Source organism: Gorilla gorilla, chromosome 5 (genome assembly GCF_029281585.2).
Source record: "Gorilla gorilla gorilla isolate KB3781 chromosome 5, NHGRI_mGorGor1-v2.1_pri, whole genome shotgun sequence".
In the NCBI taxonomy this organism is placed as follows: domain Eukaryota; kingdom Metazoa; phylum Chordata; class Mammalia; order Primates; family Hominidae; genus Gorilla; species Gorilla gorilla.
The window spans coordinates 45,971,170-45,985,088 of record NC_073229.2 but is presented as its reverse complement, the minus strand read 5'-3'; the positions used below and the strand labels follow the sequence as shown (position 1 = coordinate 45,985,088).

The 13,919-nt window shown below is 39.5% G+C and overlaps 1 protein-coding gene across 10 annotated transcripts in view; it reads left to right on the top strand.

Moving 5' to 3' along the window:
- The window catches only part of ZSCAN31 (zinc finger and SCAN domain containing 31), a 33,050-nt gene that overhangs the window by 7,988 nt on the left and 11,143 nt on the right, over positions 1-13,919 (top strand). For 4 of the 10 annotated variants that reach the window (XM_063707434.1, XM_063707432.1, XM_063707433.1 and 1 more), the window contains one exon: positions 12,856-13,717. The exons of 4 other annotated variants lie outside the window; for them this stretch is intronic. The gene's annotated coding sequence lies outside the window, so the exon portion shown is untranslated. The remainder of the gene's footprint in view (positions 1-12,855; positions 13,718-13,919) is intronic. 2 more of the 10 variants (XM_055390551.2, XM_055390555.2) reach the window with 1 other exon arrangement.

The window sequence follows — 13,919 nt, the reverse complement described above, 5'->3', positions numbered from 1 at the left end:
CTCTATGTATGAGACAATATACACACCTCTATGTATGAGACATATATACACACCTACATGTATGAGACATATATACACACCTACATGTATGAGACATATATACACACCTACATGTATGAGACATATATACACACCTACATGTATGAGACATATATATACCTACATGTATGAGACATATATATACCTACATGTATGAGACATATATATATACCTACATGTATGAGACATATATATATACCTATATGAGACATCTATATATACCTATATATGAGACATCTATATACCTATATATGAGACATCTATATATACCTATATATATGAGACATCTATATATACCTATATATGAGACATCTATATATACCTATATATATGAGACATCTATATATACCTATATATATGAGACATCTATATATACCTATATATATGAGACATCTATATATACCTATATATATGAGACATCTATATATACCTATATATATGAGACATCTATATATACCTATATATATGAGACATCTATATATACCTATATATATGAGACATCTATATATACCTATATATGAGACATCTATATATACCTATATATATGAGACATCTATATATACCTATATATATGAGACATCTATATATACCTATATATATGAGACATCTATATATACCTATATATATGAGACATCTATATATACCTATATATATGAGACATCTATATATACCTATATATGAGACATCTATATATACCTATATATATGAGACATCTATATATACCTATATATATGAGACATCTATATATACCTATATATATGAGACATCTATATATACCTATATATATGAGACATCTATATATACCTATATATATGAGACATCTATATATACCTATATATATGAGACATCTATATATACCTATATATGAGACATCTATATATACCTATATATGAGACATATATATACCTATATATATGTCTATATATATGAGAACTCAATATCATAAAGATATCATTCCTTCCTAAATTGATACACAAATTCAGTACAAAGCAAATCAAGATTCCAATTGTGCTCAGTGGAACTTGACTAGTTGATTATAAATGTATATGGAATAATGACAGAGTGACGAATCCAAGACATTTTTAAAACAAATGAAGGAGCTGCAGAAACTTGCCCTATATAATTTATTATAAAATTATAGCAGCTAAGACAATATAGTATTGGCACAACTACAGACAAATAGACCAATGAAACAGAACTGAGGACTGAGCAACAAACATGTATGTGTGGATGCTTGATATATGGCAGAAATTGCATTACAAATCAGTGAGGAATAAAGGAGCTACTTGACAAATAGTACTGTAATATTTGGATATCTAAATGGAAAAATAAAATAAAATTGGGTTTCTACTTTATATGTTGCACAAAAAATCAATTCCAGTCAGCTAACTTTCAGACTTTTAAAAGAAAATTTAGAATAATTGCTCTTTTTTCTATTCACAAGTTTGCTTCTATAGAATCATTTTTTATGAGCTCAAGTAAAGCAAGATTTCTTTTAAACTGCACAAACATACAAACTATAAGGAAAACAATAAATAAATTTGACCTCATTAAAAATTAAAACTATATCAAAAGATACTAGAAACTAATGGAAAAGACAATTAAATTAAAAGGTTGGGAGAAGATATTTGCAACACGTATAGTCAACAAAGGATCAGTCCACTGAATATATAATGAACATCTACAAATGAATAAGAGAGAAAAAAGCCAACAATCATACAGAAAAAAAATGGCAAAAAATATGCACAGGCAATTCCCAGAGAGGAATCTCCAATGACCAATAAACATAAGCATATACAGTTAATCATTAGCAATTAAATAAAGGCAAATTTTAAATCATTTTATACCAACACCTGAGTAATAACATTTGCTGATAAGAATGTGAAAACTTTGAGACTGTCATACACAGTTGCTGGGACTATAAATTGGTACACTCATCTAAAAAAGCAATTTTGAAATATATAGTAAAGTTGAAATATATGGTAAACCTGAAAATGATACACACATTGGCCCAGCAGCTTCAAAGTACTTACCCTGTAGGAGCTCTTGTACATAAACAAAAATGTTAATTGACTAGTCTAGGCCAGACATAGCTTTAGATGCTCAGGATATAACAAGGGCAATAAAAGGTAAAGACCCCTGTTCTCATAGAGCTAATGTTCCAGGGGAGACTGAGCCAAAAAAAAAAAAAAACATAAACAAAAACAAACAAAAGAATTAAGCAGAATAAATAAATACATAAACTGGAATGGAAGTTGATAAGCACTGTGATTTTTAAAAAGGGGAAGGAGAGGAAGAAAAAGAAGAAAATCAGGGTAGAGAGATCAGAAGTCCTGGCATGAGAGGGGGCTAACTGCAATATAAATAAGATAGTGTAAGTCTAGTGACATTCTGGCCAAGATCTGAAGGAGATGAAGGAGTTAGCCCTGTGCATATCTAAGGAAGAGTGTTCCCGGTAGAGGAAACAGCAAGGGAGCCAGATTGGCTGAGGTGGAGTGAACAAGAGAGAGTATCAGAGATAAGGTTACTCTGGGATTTTTAAGCAAGAATTTTACCGAGCTGTGCTTTCAGGAATAACACTCACGAGAAGTTAAAGAAATAGGGCTAGGCAGAGTAGTTGAACTGTGGTGCAGTTACAAGAGAGGCTCCAGCTGATCCTCTCAGGAGCTCAAGGGATGGGACAGTCCTTAAGAATTGCCTTGCCTTGATGTAAGGGGTATAAGGTGGAAGGAAGGTAACCTTCTGTGAGGCAACTTTTTGACCAAGGAAAATTCCCAGAGACAGGCTCAATTAAGAGACATCAGCTACCTACTCTCCTGTTTGTTTGGTATAGTAAGAAATGGAAATAACTATTCCAGAATTATTCTTTCTTTCTGAGGAAATTTATAAGAATAGATTAGTAGAAAGATTTACAGTTCCTAGTGTTGTAGCATATCTTAAAGTCATAAAGAATATTTACTGTCTCTCTCCTCTACTATCCATTCTAGATTCCCCTCATCCTTTACTATCATCTTTGATCATTTAGGTAGTTTACCTTGTAGGTGACCAAAACACTCTGGTAACTATGTTCCTCTCAACTGTGGCTGCTGCACTTGTCCATTTAATAATAAAGACTGTACCGAGGAGGCTGAGTGCCGTGGCTCACACCTGTAATCCCAGCACTTTGAGAGGCGGAGATGGGTGGATCACTTGAGGTCAGGAGTTCAAGACTAGCCTGGACAACATGGTGAAACCCCGTCTCTACTAAAACTACAAAAATTAGCGGGTGTGGTAGTGGGTGCCTGTAATCCCAGCTACTCAGGAGGCTGAGACATGAGAATTGCTTGAACCTGGGAGGCAGAGGGTGTAGTGAGCTGAGATCACGCCATTGCACACTGCACTCCAGCCTGGGAGACAGAGAGTGAGACTCAGTTTAAAAAAAAAAAAAAAAAAAGATTGTACTGAGGAGAAGCAAGAAGCAAGAGAACACCTAATGGATAACTTGAGTGACAAACTTCATTTTTCCCTGTCCCCACTGTGTAACAGCAGCCTTACCTTCTCTTGATATTGGAACCATCAACTCCTGCCAGGGTGGTGACTCCTCTTCTTGTGTGCTGATGTCAGAAAAAGGAGGCAAAAAAATCTGTGTGGCAGCCCTACCTTTCCATTTACAGGGACTCCCTGTTTGTCATGGTGAAAGTGTTCTTCTAGGAATAAAGACTTTTGAACTCACGGAGCCTAGAATCAAGAGGGTACATAGAAAGCACATCTTTCCCTATGTGGGTCTCTAGGAGTGAGGGAATTCAGAGCTACTTCTACCTCTACTCCTTTGTTCCCAGGCACGCATACTTCCATACTAGGAAACAAACACTACATAATAATTATTGTCTTAGGGTGTTTATACTTTGCTCTGGAGGATGACACCCCATTGTTTCAGGGTATCATATGTAAATTGGCACTTTAGCTATGCTTTCAAAGGTTGTTCCATTGCTCTATCTGGCCAGCATGTTCCTGGTGGCTAAGTGTGTGATAGAACCAGTGGATCCCGTGGTCATGTGCTCACTGCTACACCTCCTTTGAACCCATGTAAAGTTATGCCAGATCCTATGTCAGTGGATCAATGATTCTGTATGTTCTTGGATAATAGTACTAGCTGAGTCCTATGACCAGAAAAGGCAAACCCACACCTAGAATATGTGTTAATTCTAGTCAAGATGAATCACTTGCCACTGATGGGATTGGTCCCCTCATGATGTTGTATCATATCAATACTCAATATTAATTTTTGTTGCAAGTAAGTTGGACATTCAGTTGTAGCCAGGCACCACTGAGCGGGGAGGGACCATGCTGTTAGGCATAGATAGCCTCCATCTCTGCTGCTATGTTTACCTTGTCCATGAGTCCACCCTGCCAGCACTGGGGTAGCTAATGATGGAGGCTGGTTAATATAAACCAGCAAGGTCATTCTGTCTGCTTATTTGTTCATTGCCTTTTCCATGGTGAATATTCTATAATGAGTTTTAATGTGTACAACAGAGATCTTTGGACTTTCTTCCCACTCTTATAGGTCCATCCACATGACTCTTTCCCAGACCTCTTTGTTTTCAATCTTCCAATCATTTTTCTTTTCTTTTTCTTTTTTTTTTCTTTTCTTTTTTTTTTTGAGACACAGTTTCACTGCGTTGCCCGGGTTGGAGTGCAATGGTTCAACTCTCAGCTCACTGCAACCTCTGCCTCCTAGGTTCAAGCAATTCTTTTGCCTCAGCCCCCTGTGTAGCTGGGACTACAGGTACATGCCACCATGCCGGCTAATTTTTTCTTTTTTTTTTTTTTTTGTAGTTTTAGTAGAGAACGGGTTTTGCCATGTTGACCAGACTGATCTGGAGTTCCTGACCTCAAGTGATCCACCTGCCTTGGCATCCCAAAATGCTGGGATTACAGGCGTGAGCCACCATGTCTGGCCCAATTTTTTTCTTCTAGTTCCCTAAAAACCAGACAAGACATTCATCATTACCCTAAATGTACTATATATATTTTTACCTGTAGCCACAAAGATAACTAAGTGCACCTAACTAGGTGTACCATTCAAAACTCTGCCCACTGGGTGGAATTCCCTTGACTACTAATGCCAGGATCACATCTGAGAGGAATTCTAAGATAGCCACCATCCATTTTCAGCCTTCAGTAACATACCATGATACTTAATCCAAATAATCCAAACTCAGTATTTTTCCTCCTTTGTCAATTAGTCATAAGGAACCTCCACCAATCACAACTATCACACACTCAGATAGTCACAGGGATGAGCTCAAAGATAGGTGCTAGTGTGGTTGAGATGGATGACAGGAACATGTGGGCCACCTACTCAGAAAGCTTATTTGTCCTCTAGTCCTGCACATGTCCAGTGCTGAACATACCACACACATCTTATGATGCACTGTTGCTGGACCCATCCAATCTGATATCTTGGTGGATCTGATGGAACTATAATAATTCTTCATTGAATATATCATTGAAGATATATTGGAACATCAACTCCTGCCAAGGTAGTGCCTCCTTTTCTTGTCTGCTGATGTCTTAGAAAAAGGAGGCCAAAAAACCCATGTGACAGCCCTACCTTTCCATTTACATCTTCATTGAATATATTTCCCTGCTTCTGTAGAAAATGTATCTTATCAAGGCCTCCAACATATCACATTTTGCTCATGTGGTCTGAATAATACATTATCAGTAGAGTGAACCAATATAACACCTTTAGAATTGTATCTTTAGTCCAGATCCCTTCTGACTATAATATGATAAGGGGCAGGAGAGATAACATAGCCCCTGGGAAACAACCAGAAATGGAAATCTTTGTCCATCTTTTCATGCTTTTGTTCCTCCTTTCTAAGAGGGATGGAAAAGAATGCATTTACCAAATCAATGACTACACATTATATACCTGAGGTCATATTAATCTGTTACAGAAAATATACTGCATATAAGCCAGGCACGGTGGCTCACACCTGTAATCCCAACACTTTGGGAGGCCGAGGCGGGCGGATCATGAGGTCAGGAGATCAAGACTATCCTGGCTAACACGGTGAAACCCCGTTTCTACTAAACGAAATACAAAATATTAGCCGGGCATGGTGGTGGGCGCCTGTAATCCCAGCAGGAGAATGGCGTGAACCCGGGAGGCAGAGCTTGCAGTGAGCCGAGATCCCGCGACTGCACTCCAGCCTGGGCGACAGAGTGAGACTCTGTCTCAAAAAAAAAAAAAAGAAACAAACAAAAAAAAAAAAAATATGCAGCATATAGCATTGTAGCTGCAACTGGGGCTACTAGTTGGTTGAGTTTGCAATAGTTAACTGTCATTCTTTAGAGTCTGCCTGGCTTTGTAGGGGGCTGGTGAGAAAAGGTGGGGGATGATCATGTCTACCACCCTTCATTCTTTTCATCTTTAAGATTGATATTAACCTTTCCACTCCCACTGGGATGCAAAAAATTTTTTTCTGAGTACTCATTTGTTTGGGGAATGGGTAGCAGTTACAGAAACTACCACTTGGCTTTTTCCAGTACAATAATTCTATAATAAACCCTAGCCCAAATGATCAATATGGGGTTACTCCAACTCAAATATGTTCATTCCAGTTTTATATTCAGAAATGAGAGAAATGATCAATGCAGGCAGAGAGTGTCTGTGGACCCACTATGAGCCTTATCTGGGCCAGAACTTTATTTCTTATCTGGCCCCTATGTGACCACATCCTAACAGGGGGCCACAATGACACTCTGGGTACCTAGGTATCAATGTCAACTCACACTGTGTAAAAGGTTCATCCTAAAAAGCTTTGGATATTCCCCGTTTCTCCAATATATATCTAACTAAATAAGTGTCCTGACTGCAGTCTCTCTGTAGAAGACTTGGAGAAATGTTCCATATGCTATTTGGTTTAGTGCTACATGGTCTTTCCTCTTCGGGACACAGCCAGTTCTGAGAACTAGCTGTAGTCCAAAAACTGCAGAAGGACTTGAGATGTTTTATTATGATAGTTGCCCTCAGCCGTATTACTTACCCTTGATTTTTAAAAAAGTACTATGGATCAAACAATAGCCATCTGTATATAAGCAACATCTCCCAGGGCCCTTGCCAGAATATTAAATCATAGTAGAGTGCCTCTATCTTGATACACTCTTTCTTATCCAACTTTATATATGATTCCTGTTGATCCAGCTCTCTTAGGATCCAATTCTATACGTGTGTTCCTAGGTTCTGACACTACATGTTGGCTAGGTCCTACTGCAACTTTGGTAGATAGTGTTTTTACTCCCTTTGCAGACCCAGTACTTATCTAGCCAGATTTTGCTGTGATGTAACCCTAGGAACTAACGTAGTGTCCAGGTGTGATGGTGGGGTGTGTCCTGAGCAGGCACATCATCTTCAAGCAAGTAGAGAACACTAGGGAGGAATGGGATACTTTTGAAGATTCACAGGGTTCAGGAGAATCTGAGGAGTCGAGACTTTTTGGTGCTTTGGCCTAGATATCCCTATCCTAAATCGCAGAGTTCCATTCCTTTCCAATTAGCTCTCTGGCATTAGCTTAGCAGGCCTGCTGGATGTGACATCTTTTCTCGAGCTCTGCCACACATTCAGTTGAGCCCCAGGCCTGATCCTCAGCCTTTGCGGCCCTTCTGGCTGAAGGAGACTCTTTATATGGTGTCAGGGATGTCTCTGAATTTTTCACTTTGCCTTACATTCATAATCACCCAATTCCATTGCCTTCTTCCAATGCATCTGTGGTCCTCAAAAACAACTGTACTATTTCAAAGTCATTATAAATATGTTTTCTACCTAAATTCTAAAAAAAAATTAGAAGAACATTCCTTCTAGGGCCTTTTGTGTTCCTACACATCTTACGCAAAGCCCTGACCATTCTTTTGCCCAAGCCATTTCTCAGGGTTGTTTATGCAGGTTGTAAGCTACCCCAACTTTTGTTTGTTTTTAGCAGCCCCCAGGCATCCAAACCATGACAGTTCCATCAGCTCTCCAATGAGGTAAGATAGAAGCCAGTCCCTTGGGCCACCCTCCAAAGAGCCAGAACAGAGGATGCATGCTCCAATTTTTTCTTTCTCCCAAGGAAGCAGTCATAAGCCAAGACATTCTCTCCTAGCTCTGAGCTGTGCCCACTTGGGGGAAGGGCTGACATGAGTCCTATGGTCTGAAGTTTGTGTTCCCCCAAAATTCTTATGTTTAAACCTAGCCCCTAAGGTGATGGCATTAAAAGGTGAGGACTTGGGAGTGATTAGGTAATGAGAGTTCTGCCCTCATGAATGGGGTTAGTGCCCTATAAGAAAAGGCTAGAGGGAGGCTGTTTGCCCCATCCACCAGAAGAGGACACATAGAAGGCACCATATCTATAAAGCAGAGAGAAGCTTTCACTCTATGCCAAATCTGCTATTGCCTTGACCTTGGACTTCTCAGCCTTCAGGACTGTGAGCAACGAATTTCTATTGTTTATAAATTACTCAGTTTAAGGTATTTTGTTACAGCAGCCTGAATAGACTAAGACATTGTGTAAAGTGAAATTTCAATGTAGCTGTTTTGGCTTTGAGCTCACCTGGGGTACTGCAACTTTCTAACTTGATTCTGGAATTCTCATAAGGATATATTGATCCATATATAATTGTTAATCAGCGTTTCTGCAGGGGAACAGGGCTAATACTTCCTATTCTGCCATCTTTCTCTTGTCACTCCTAACCCAGAATTTTAAATCCAGTGGAAATGTCCTTCAAAAATAAGAGTGAAATAAAGACATTTTCTATTAAATGAAAGCTGAAAAATACTTCTCCAGCAGACTTGCACCTGCACTGCAAGCCAACCAACCAAACCAAAACCAAAACCAAACCCTAAAGAAAAACAAAAAACTTCAGGCTGAAGGGAAGTGACAGCTGGAAACTCAGAGCTACAAGAAGGAATTAAGAGCATCAGAATGGTGAATATGTATGTGAATATAAAAGCCTTGCTTTTTAGTTAATTTCCTTAAAAAACAAGTGATCATTTAAAGCAAAAATAATATCATTTTAAGCTGGCAGTTATAATGTACAGAGAAGTAAAATATATAAGAATACTACAAAAGATGGGTGTATTAGTCTGTTGTCATGCTGCTATAAAGAAATACCCAAGACTGGGTAATTTATAAAGAGAGGAGGTTTAATTGACTCACAGTTCAGCATGGCTGGGGAGACCTCAGGAAACTTACAATCATGGCAGAAGGAGAAGCAACATGTTCTTCTTCACATGGCAGCAGGAGAGAAGAAGAGAACAGAGTGAAGGAGGAAACCCCTTATAAAATCTCAGATCTCATGAGACCTTAGTATCATGAGAATAACAAGGAGAAAACCGCCCCCATGATTCAATTATTTCCCACTGGGCCCCTCCCACCACATGTGGGGATTATGGGAACAACTCAAGATGACATTTGGGTGGGGACACAGCAAAACCATATCAATGGGCAAGAGCAAAGGAATAATAGTGTCATAAGTTTCTGTCTATATGTGAAATGTAAATTGTTAAATATGCAACTAAGACTAAAATGTGAAGTGATACAATATTATTTCCAATTAGGCTGTGATAAATTAAAGATGGGTATTGTAATTACTGTAACAGTCATCAGATTCCTATCTATTTCCACTGCAGCACTTAACTTATTCAGAAGTGGGTTTATGATTAAGTCTATAAAGTGTAAGTGATTCTACATTTGCATGTTTCTTCAAATGCCCTGGCCTGGAATGATACCTAGCAATGTGTTTACATGGTTCATATGCTTGTAAAATTTGAGGGGAAAAAATGGATTCTACACTTGCAGTTTCTTCAAATGCCCTGGCCTGGAATGATACCTAGCAATGTGTTTACATGGTTCATATGCCTGCAAAATTTGAGGGGAAAAAATGGATATTTTAGCAACAGGTGTTTAAACCACTGTTTGTTTCCATTTCTGACTCCCCATCTCTTATTTTTCTCTTGTTGAGTGGCACTGAAATAACAATAGAGAATTTTAGCATCTGGTAAGGGGATACTATCTTAGAAATAAGTCATTTTAACTACAATTTGAAAAGATATTTTGGCATGATTTAAGCAATAAATGCTAAATTACAAAATTAAATAATTTATTAAAGAACTGAGAGCAAATTTAAATTTAAAAATTAATGGAGGCTGGGCGTGGTGGCTCATGCTTGTAATCCCAGCACATTGGAAGGCTGAGGTGGGCAGATCACCTGAGGTCAGGAGTTTGAGACCAGCCTGGCCAACACGGCGAAACCCCATCTCTACTAAAAATACAAAATTAGCCAGGCGTGGTGGCACATGCCTGTAATCCCAGATACTCGAGGTATGAGAATCGCTTGAACCTGGGAGGCAGAGGTTGCAGTGAGCTGAGATCGAGCCACTGCACTCCATCCTGGGAAATAGAGCATGACTCCTTCCCCACTCCCCTGCCAAAAAAAATTAATGGAATGTGAGAAACAAAAGAAATAAAGATAATAAAATCAATGGAAATTATTCTGACATCAGGAAGCAAATTATAACAAAAGAAACAATGTCAAATTACATGAAATCAGCAACTCATTAAGAAAAAAAGCTAAACTTTGAATACAGTAAAAAAATATGCTCTTGGATTAATTCTCTAGTGAAGAAAAGTGAATCACTGAACACATTGAAAAGAGATTTAAATTTCTTGCACATTTTACATAAAATACTGATATTGACAAAGACATCATAATATGCCATTGACAATGAGGACATCTAAGACCAACTAGTTAACGTGTCATCAACACAGAGATTCTCAGATTAGTCCCCACATAAAAAAATTTGAATGTCCTGAAATCTTGTAGCTCATAATTGAAAGAAACTTGATAGAAGTTTACTCAAATGTCAACAATTTTAAAAAGCTTTTGATCAACCATGCTAGAGGAATGGCTACATTAACTTTTTATTCTTTCTAGAAAAATTTAAATTATGAAATTAACATACAAAGAAGCAGTCCAAGAACATAAAGCCAACAAATTAGGGGAGAGTTACTATAGAAGAGTCAGGCAGTTAAATAATAAAAATATTTTGTTATTTTTCTGATTTTTGTTTGTGATATTTGGGAGACTTTAAAATTTGTAGTATAGCTGGGTGTAGTGGCAGCAGCTCACACCTTTAATACCAGCATTTTGGGAGGCAGAAGCAAGAGGATTGCTTGAGCACAGGAGTTTAAGGTTGCAGTGATCACACCACTCCACCCCAGCTTGGTTGACAGAACGAGACCCCGTTCTGTCTCGTTTTGTAATTGTAATTATCATTACAATTACAAAAAAAATTGTAATGTGATGTAAAGAATGTATTTTCCATTCTATATTTATTTATTTATTTTTTGAGATGGGATCTCACTCTGTCATCCACGCTGGAGTGCAGTGGCACAATCTCAGCTCACTGAAAACCCCACCTTCCAGGCTCAAGCAATCCTCCCACCTCAGACCCACAGGCATGTGCCACAATGCCTGGCTAATTTTTGTATTTTGGGTAGAGATGGGGTTTCGCCACATTGCCCAGGCTGGTCTTGAACTCCTGAGCTCATGCAATCTGCCTGCCTCAGCCTCCCAATGTGCTAGGATTACAGGCGTGAACCACCACGCCTGGCCTATTTTCCATTCTAAATCTCCATTTTTGTTTTTTTTCTTTTTCCTTCTTTCTTTCTTTATTTATTTAATTTTGGAGACAGGGTCTCAGTCTGTCACTCAAGCTAGAGTGCAGTGGCACGATCATGGCTACTGCAGCTGGTGATTCTCCCTGCTCAGCCTCTCCAGTAGCTGAGACTAATAGCATGAGTCACTGTGCCTGGCTAATATTTTTTATTTTTTGCAGAGACAGAGTCTCACTATGTCGCCCAGGCTTGTCTTGAACTCCTGGACTCAAGAGATCCTCCCATCTTGGCCTCTCAAAGTGTTGGGATTACAGGCGTGAGCTATTACACCTGACTTAAGTCTCCATTTTCATACCTATGTTTGTACTTGTAATTTTGTATTCCTTTTCTCAAATAGGGTCTCTTGAATTGTATAAGCTGGGTCTTTCTCTGTCTGTATTCCTTGTTACATTATAAACCCCATGAGGATGAGGACCTTGTGTCCTTCATTATTATTATATCCAGCAAGCCCTTGGCACAAAGATCGCATTTAATGGGAATCTATATAATTAATGAATGAGTTGTAAAAAATCAATTCAACCTCTTAACATGTATTATCTGTCTTCTCTATTTCTATTGCTACTGCCTTGATTCAGGCCCTCACTCTCTCTACCCTGGATTCTTGTAGTAGTCTCCTAGCTGGTCTCCCTGCCTGTAGTCTTATTTCCTTACAGTCCATCCCCACATGGCTGCCAAGATAACATTTCTAGATGTAAATTTGATCAGATTGCTCAAATTCCTTGGTTAGGGATCCAAAAAAAGTAAGAGCTGGTGCCCCTGCCACATATACCACTCTCGAGTCATGCTGATCAGCCCAGTTCTTTGGATGTACCAAAGGATTTCACCCCAGTTCTGCTTTTGTACATTTGATTCCCTCTCCCAGAAATTTATTTCCTTTGCTCCTTTTCCAGTGTACACTGGCAGATTCCTGCTGAGTCTTGTTTTGTCCCATTAGTTTTCCTCTCTCTTCCACGCCACGAATTCAATCTAATACATACATTTATTTCCTACATACGTACTTAGCATGTTCCAGAGGCTATTCTCATCGATTTACAAGCACTTATTTTATTTTACTTCATTTCACATGCACGTCTGTTTTACGTAGTTACTTGTTTACACGCTCTTCTTCTAGACTTTGGGATTCCAGAAGACAGAGGTTTGAGTGTAAAACACAAAATAACAAAACCACAACAAAAACAACTCTGTATTCTCGTCCCCACCATTACCATCTCTCCTTTGTGATGTCAAAGAGACCAGAGGAAGTGGACAGACTCGGGGAAGAATAGGTAAGTATTAGAGACAGAAAAAGTATGAAGTCCCTTCTGTGAGGACTAACAATAGTGATGCCATTTTACAACCTTGATGACTGTGTTCTCAAGAAACAAAGCAAATGTCAACCCCGTCCATAGCTTCAACAGAGCATAACAGCTCTAACCGCAACAGAGCCTAACGGCCCTAACCACATCTGTCCCCAGTTGGAAAGTGTCCAAACAGTTCCAACTAGCCAGCACTTCCCCAACCCCTCCCCAACAGAAACTTTATTATAAAAGCCTCAGTTTGTAAGCGATCAGGATCTCAGCCAGATTCCTAACTGGAACTCTTCGCAGGCTTTTCCTGTAAATAAACCTGTTTGGCCGTGGAATTGCCTCCTGTTACTCGCTCTCTACGTTTATATCTTCCTAACACCTTCCGGCTCTAATGTTTTGCGTCTCGATGACCATCTAACTCCTAAATGCTGGGGGCCGCTCCCCATAGAAATGCCTCGCCGGATTTGTCCGCCTCGCACCCAGTGGGACTGGGATTTTTGGCCCCGGGGTTTGCAATAAGGGAGTCACCAAGATGCAGCCACCTCTGGAATTCCTAGAAAGGAAAGAGTTGCCTGGCTTCAGCCAGTGGGCTCAGAACGGCTGACGCATTTCCGGCCTTTGCGGTTGATCGGTCATTGGGGTGCTGCAGCCCCGCCACCTGTTCCGTAGCTTGCCGGTGCCCCGAAGGTGAGTCTTGGCCCCTTGTCGCGACCCGCCAGGTTCCCAGAAGATTTCAGGTCTGTGCCTTGGAGTAGGCGGGGAGGGAACGTCTGCGCAGGCGTGACCCCCGCCCCTACACATTCACTGGCCTGAAGCCCCCGTGGAGTAGGTGGAGGTCCCGCCCCTTATCCTGAAGATTAAACAGTCTTTCTTTGTCTGAGATAACGCC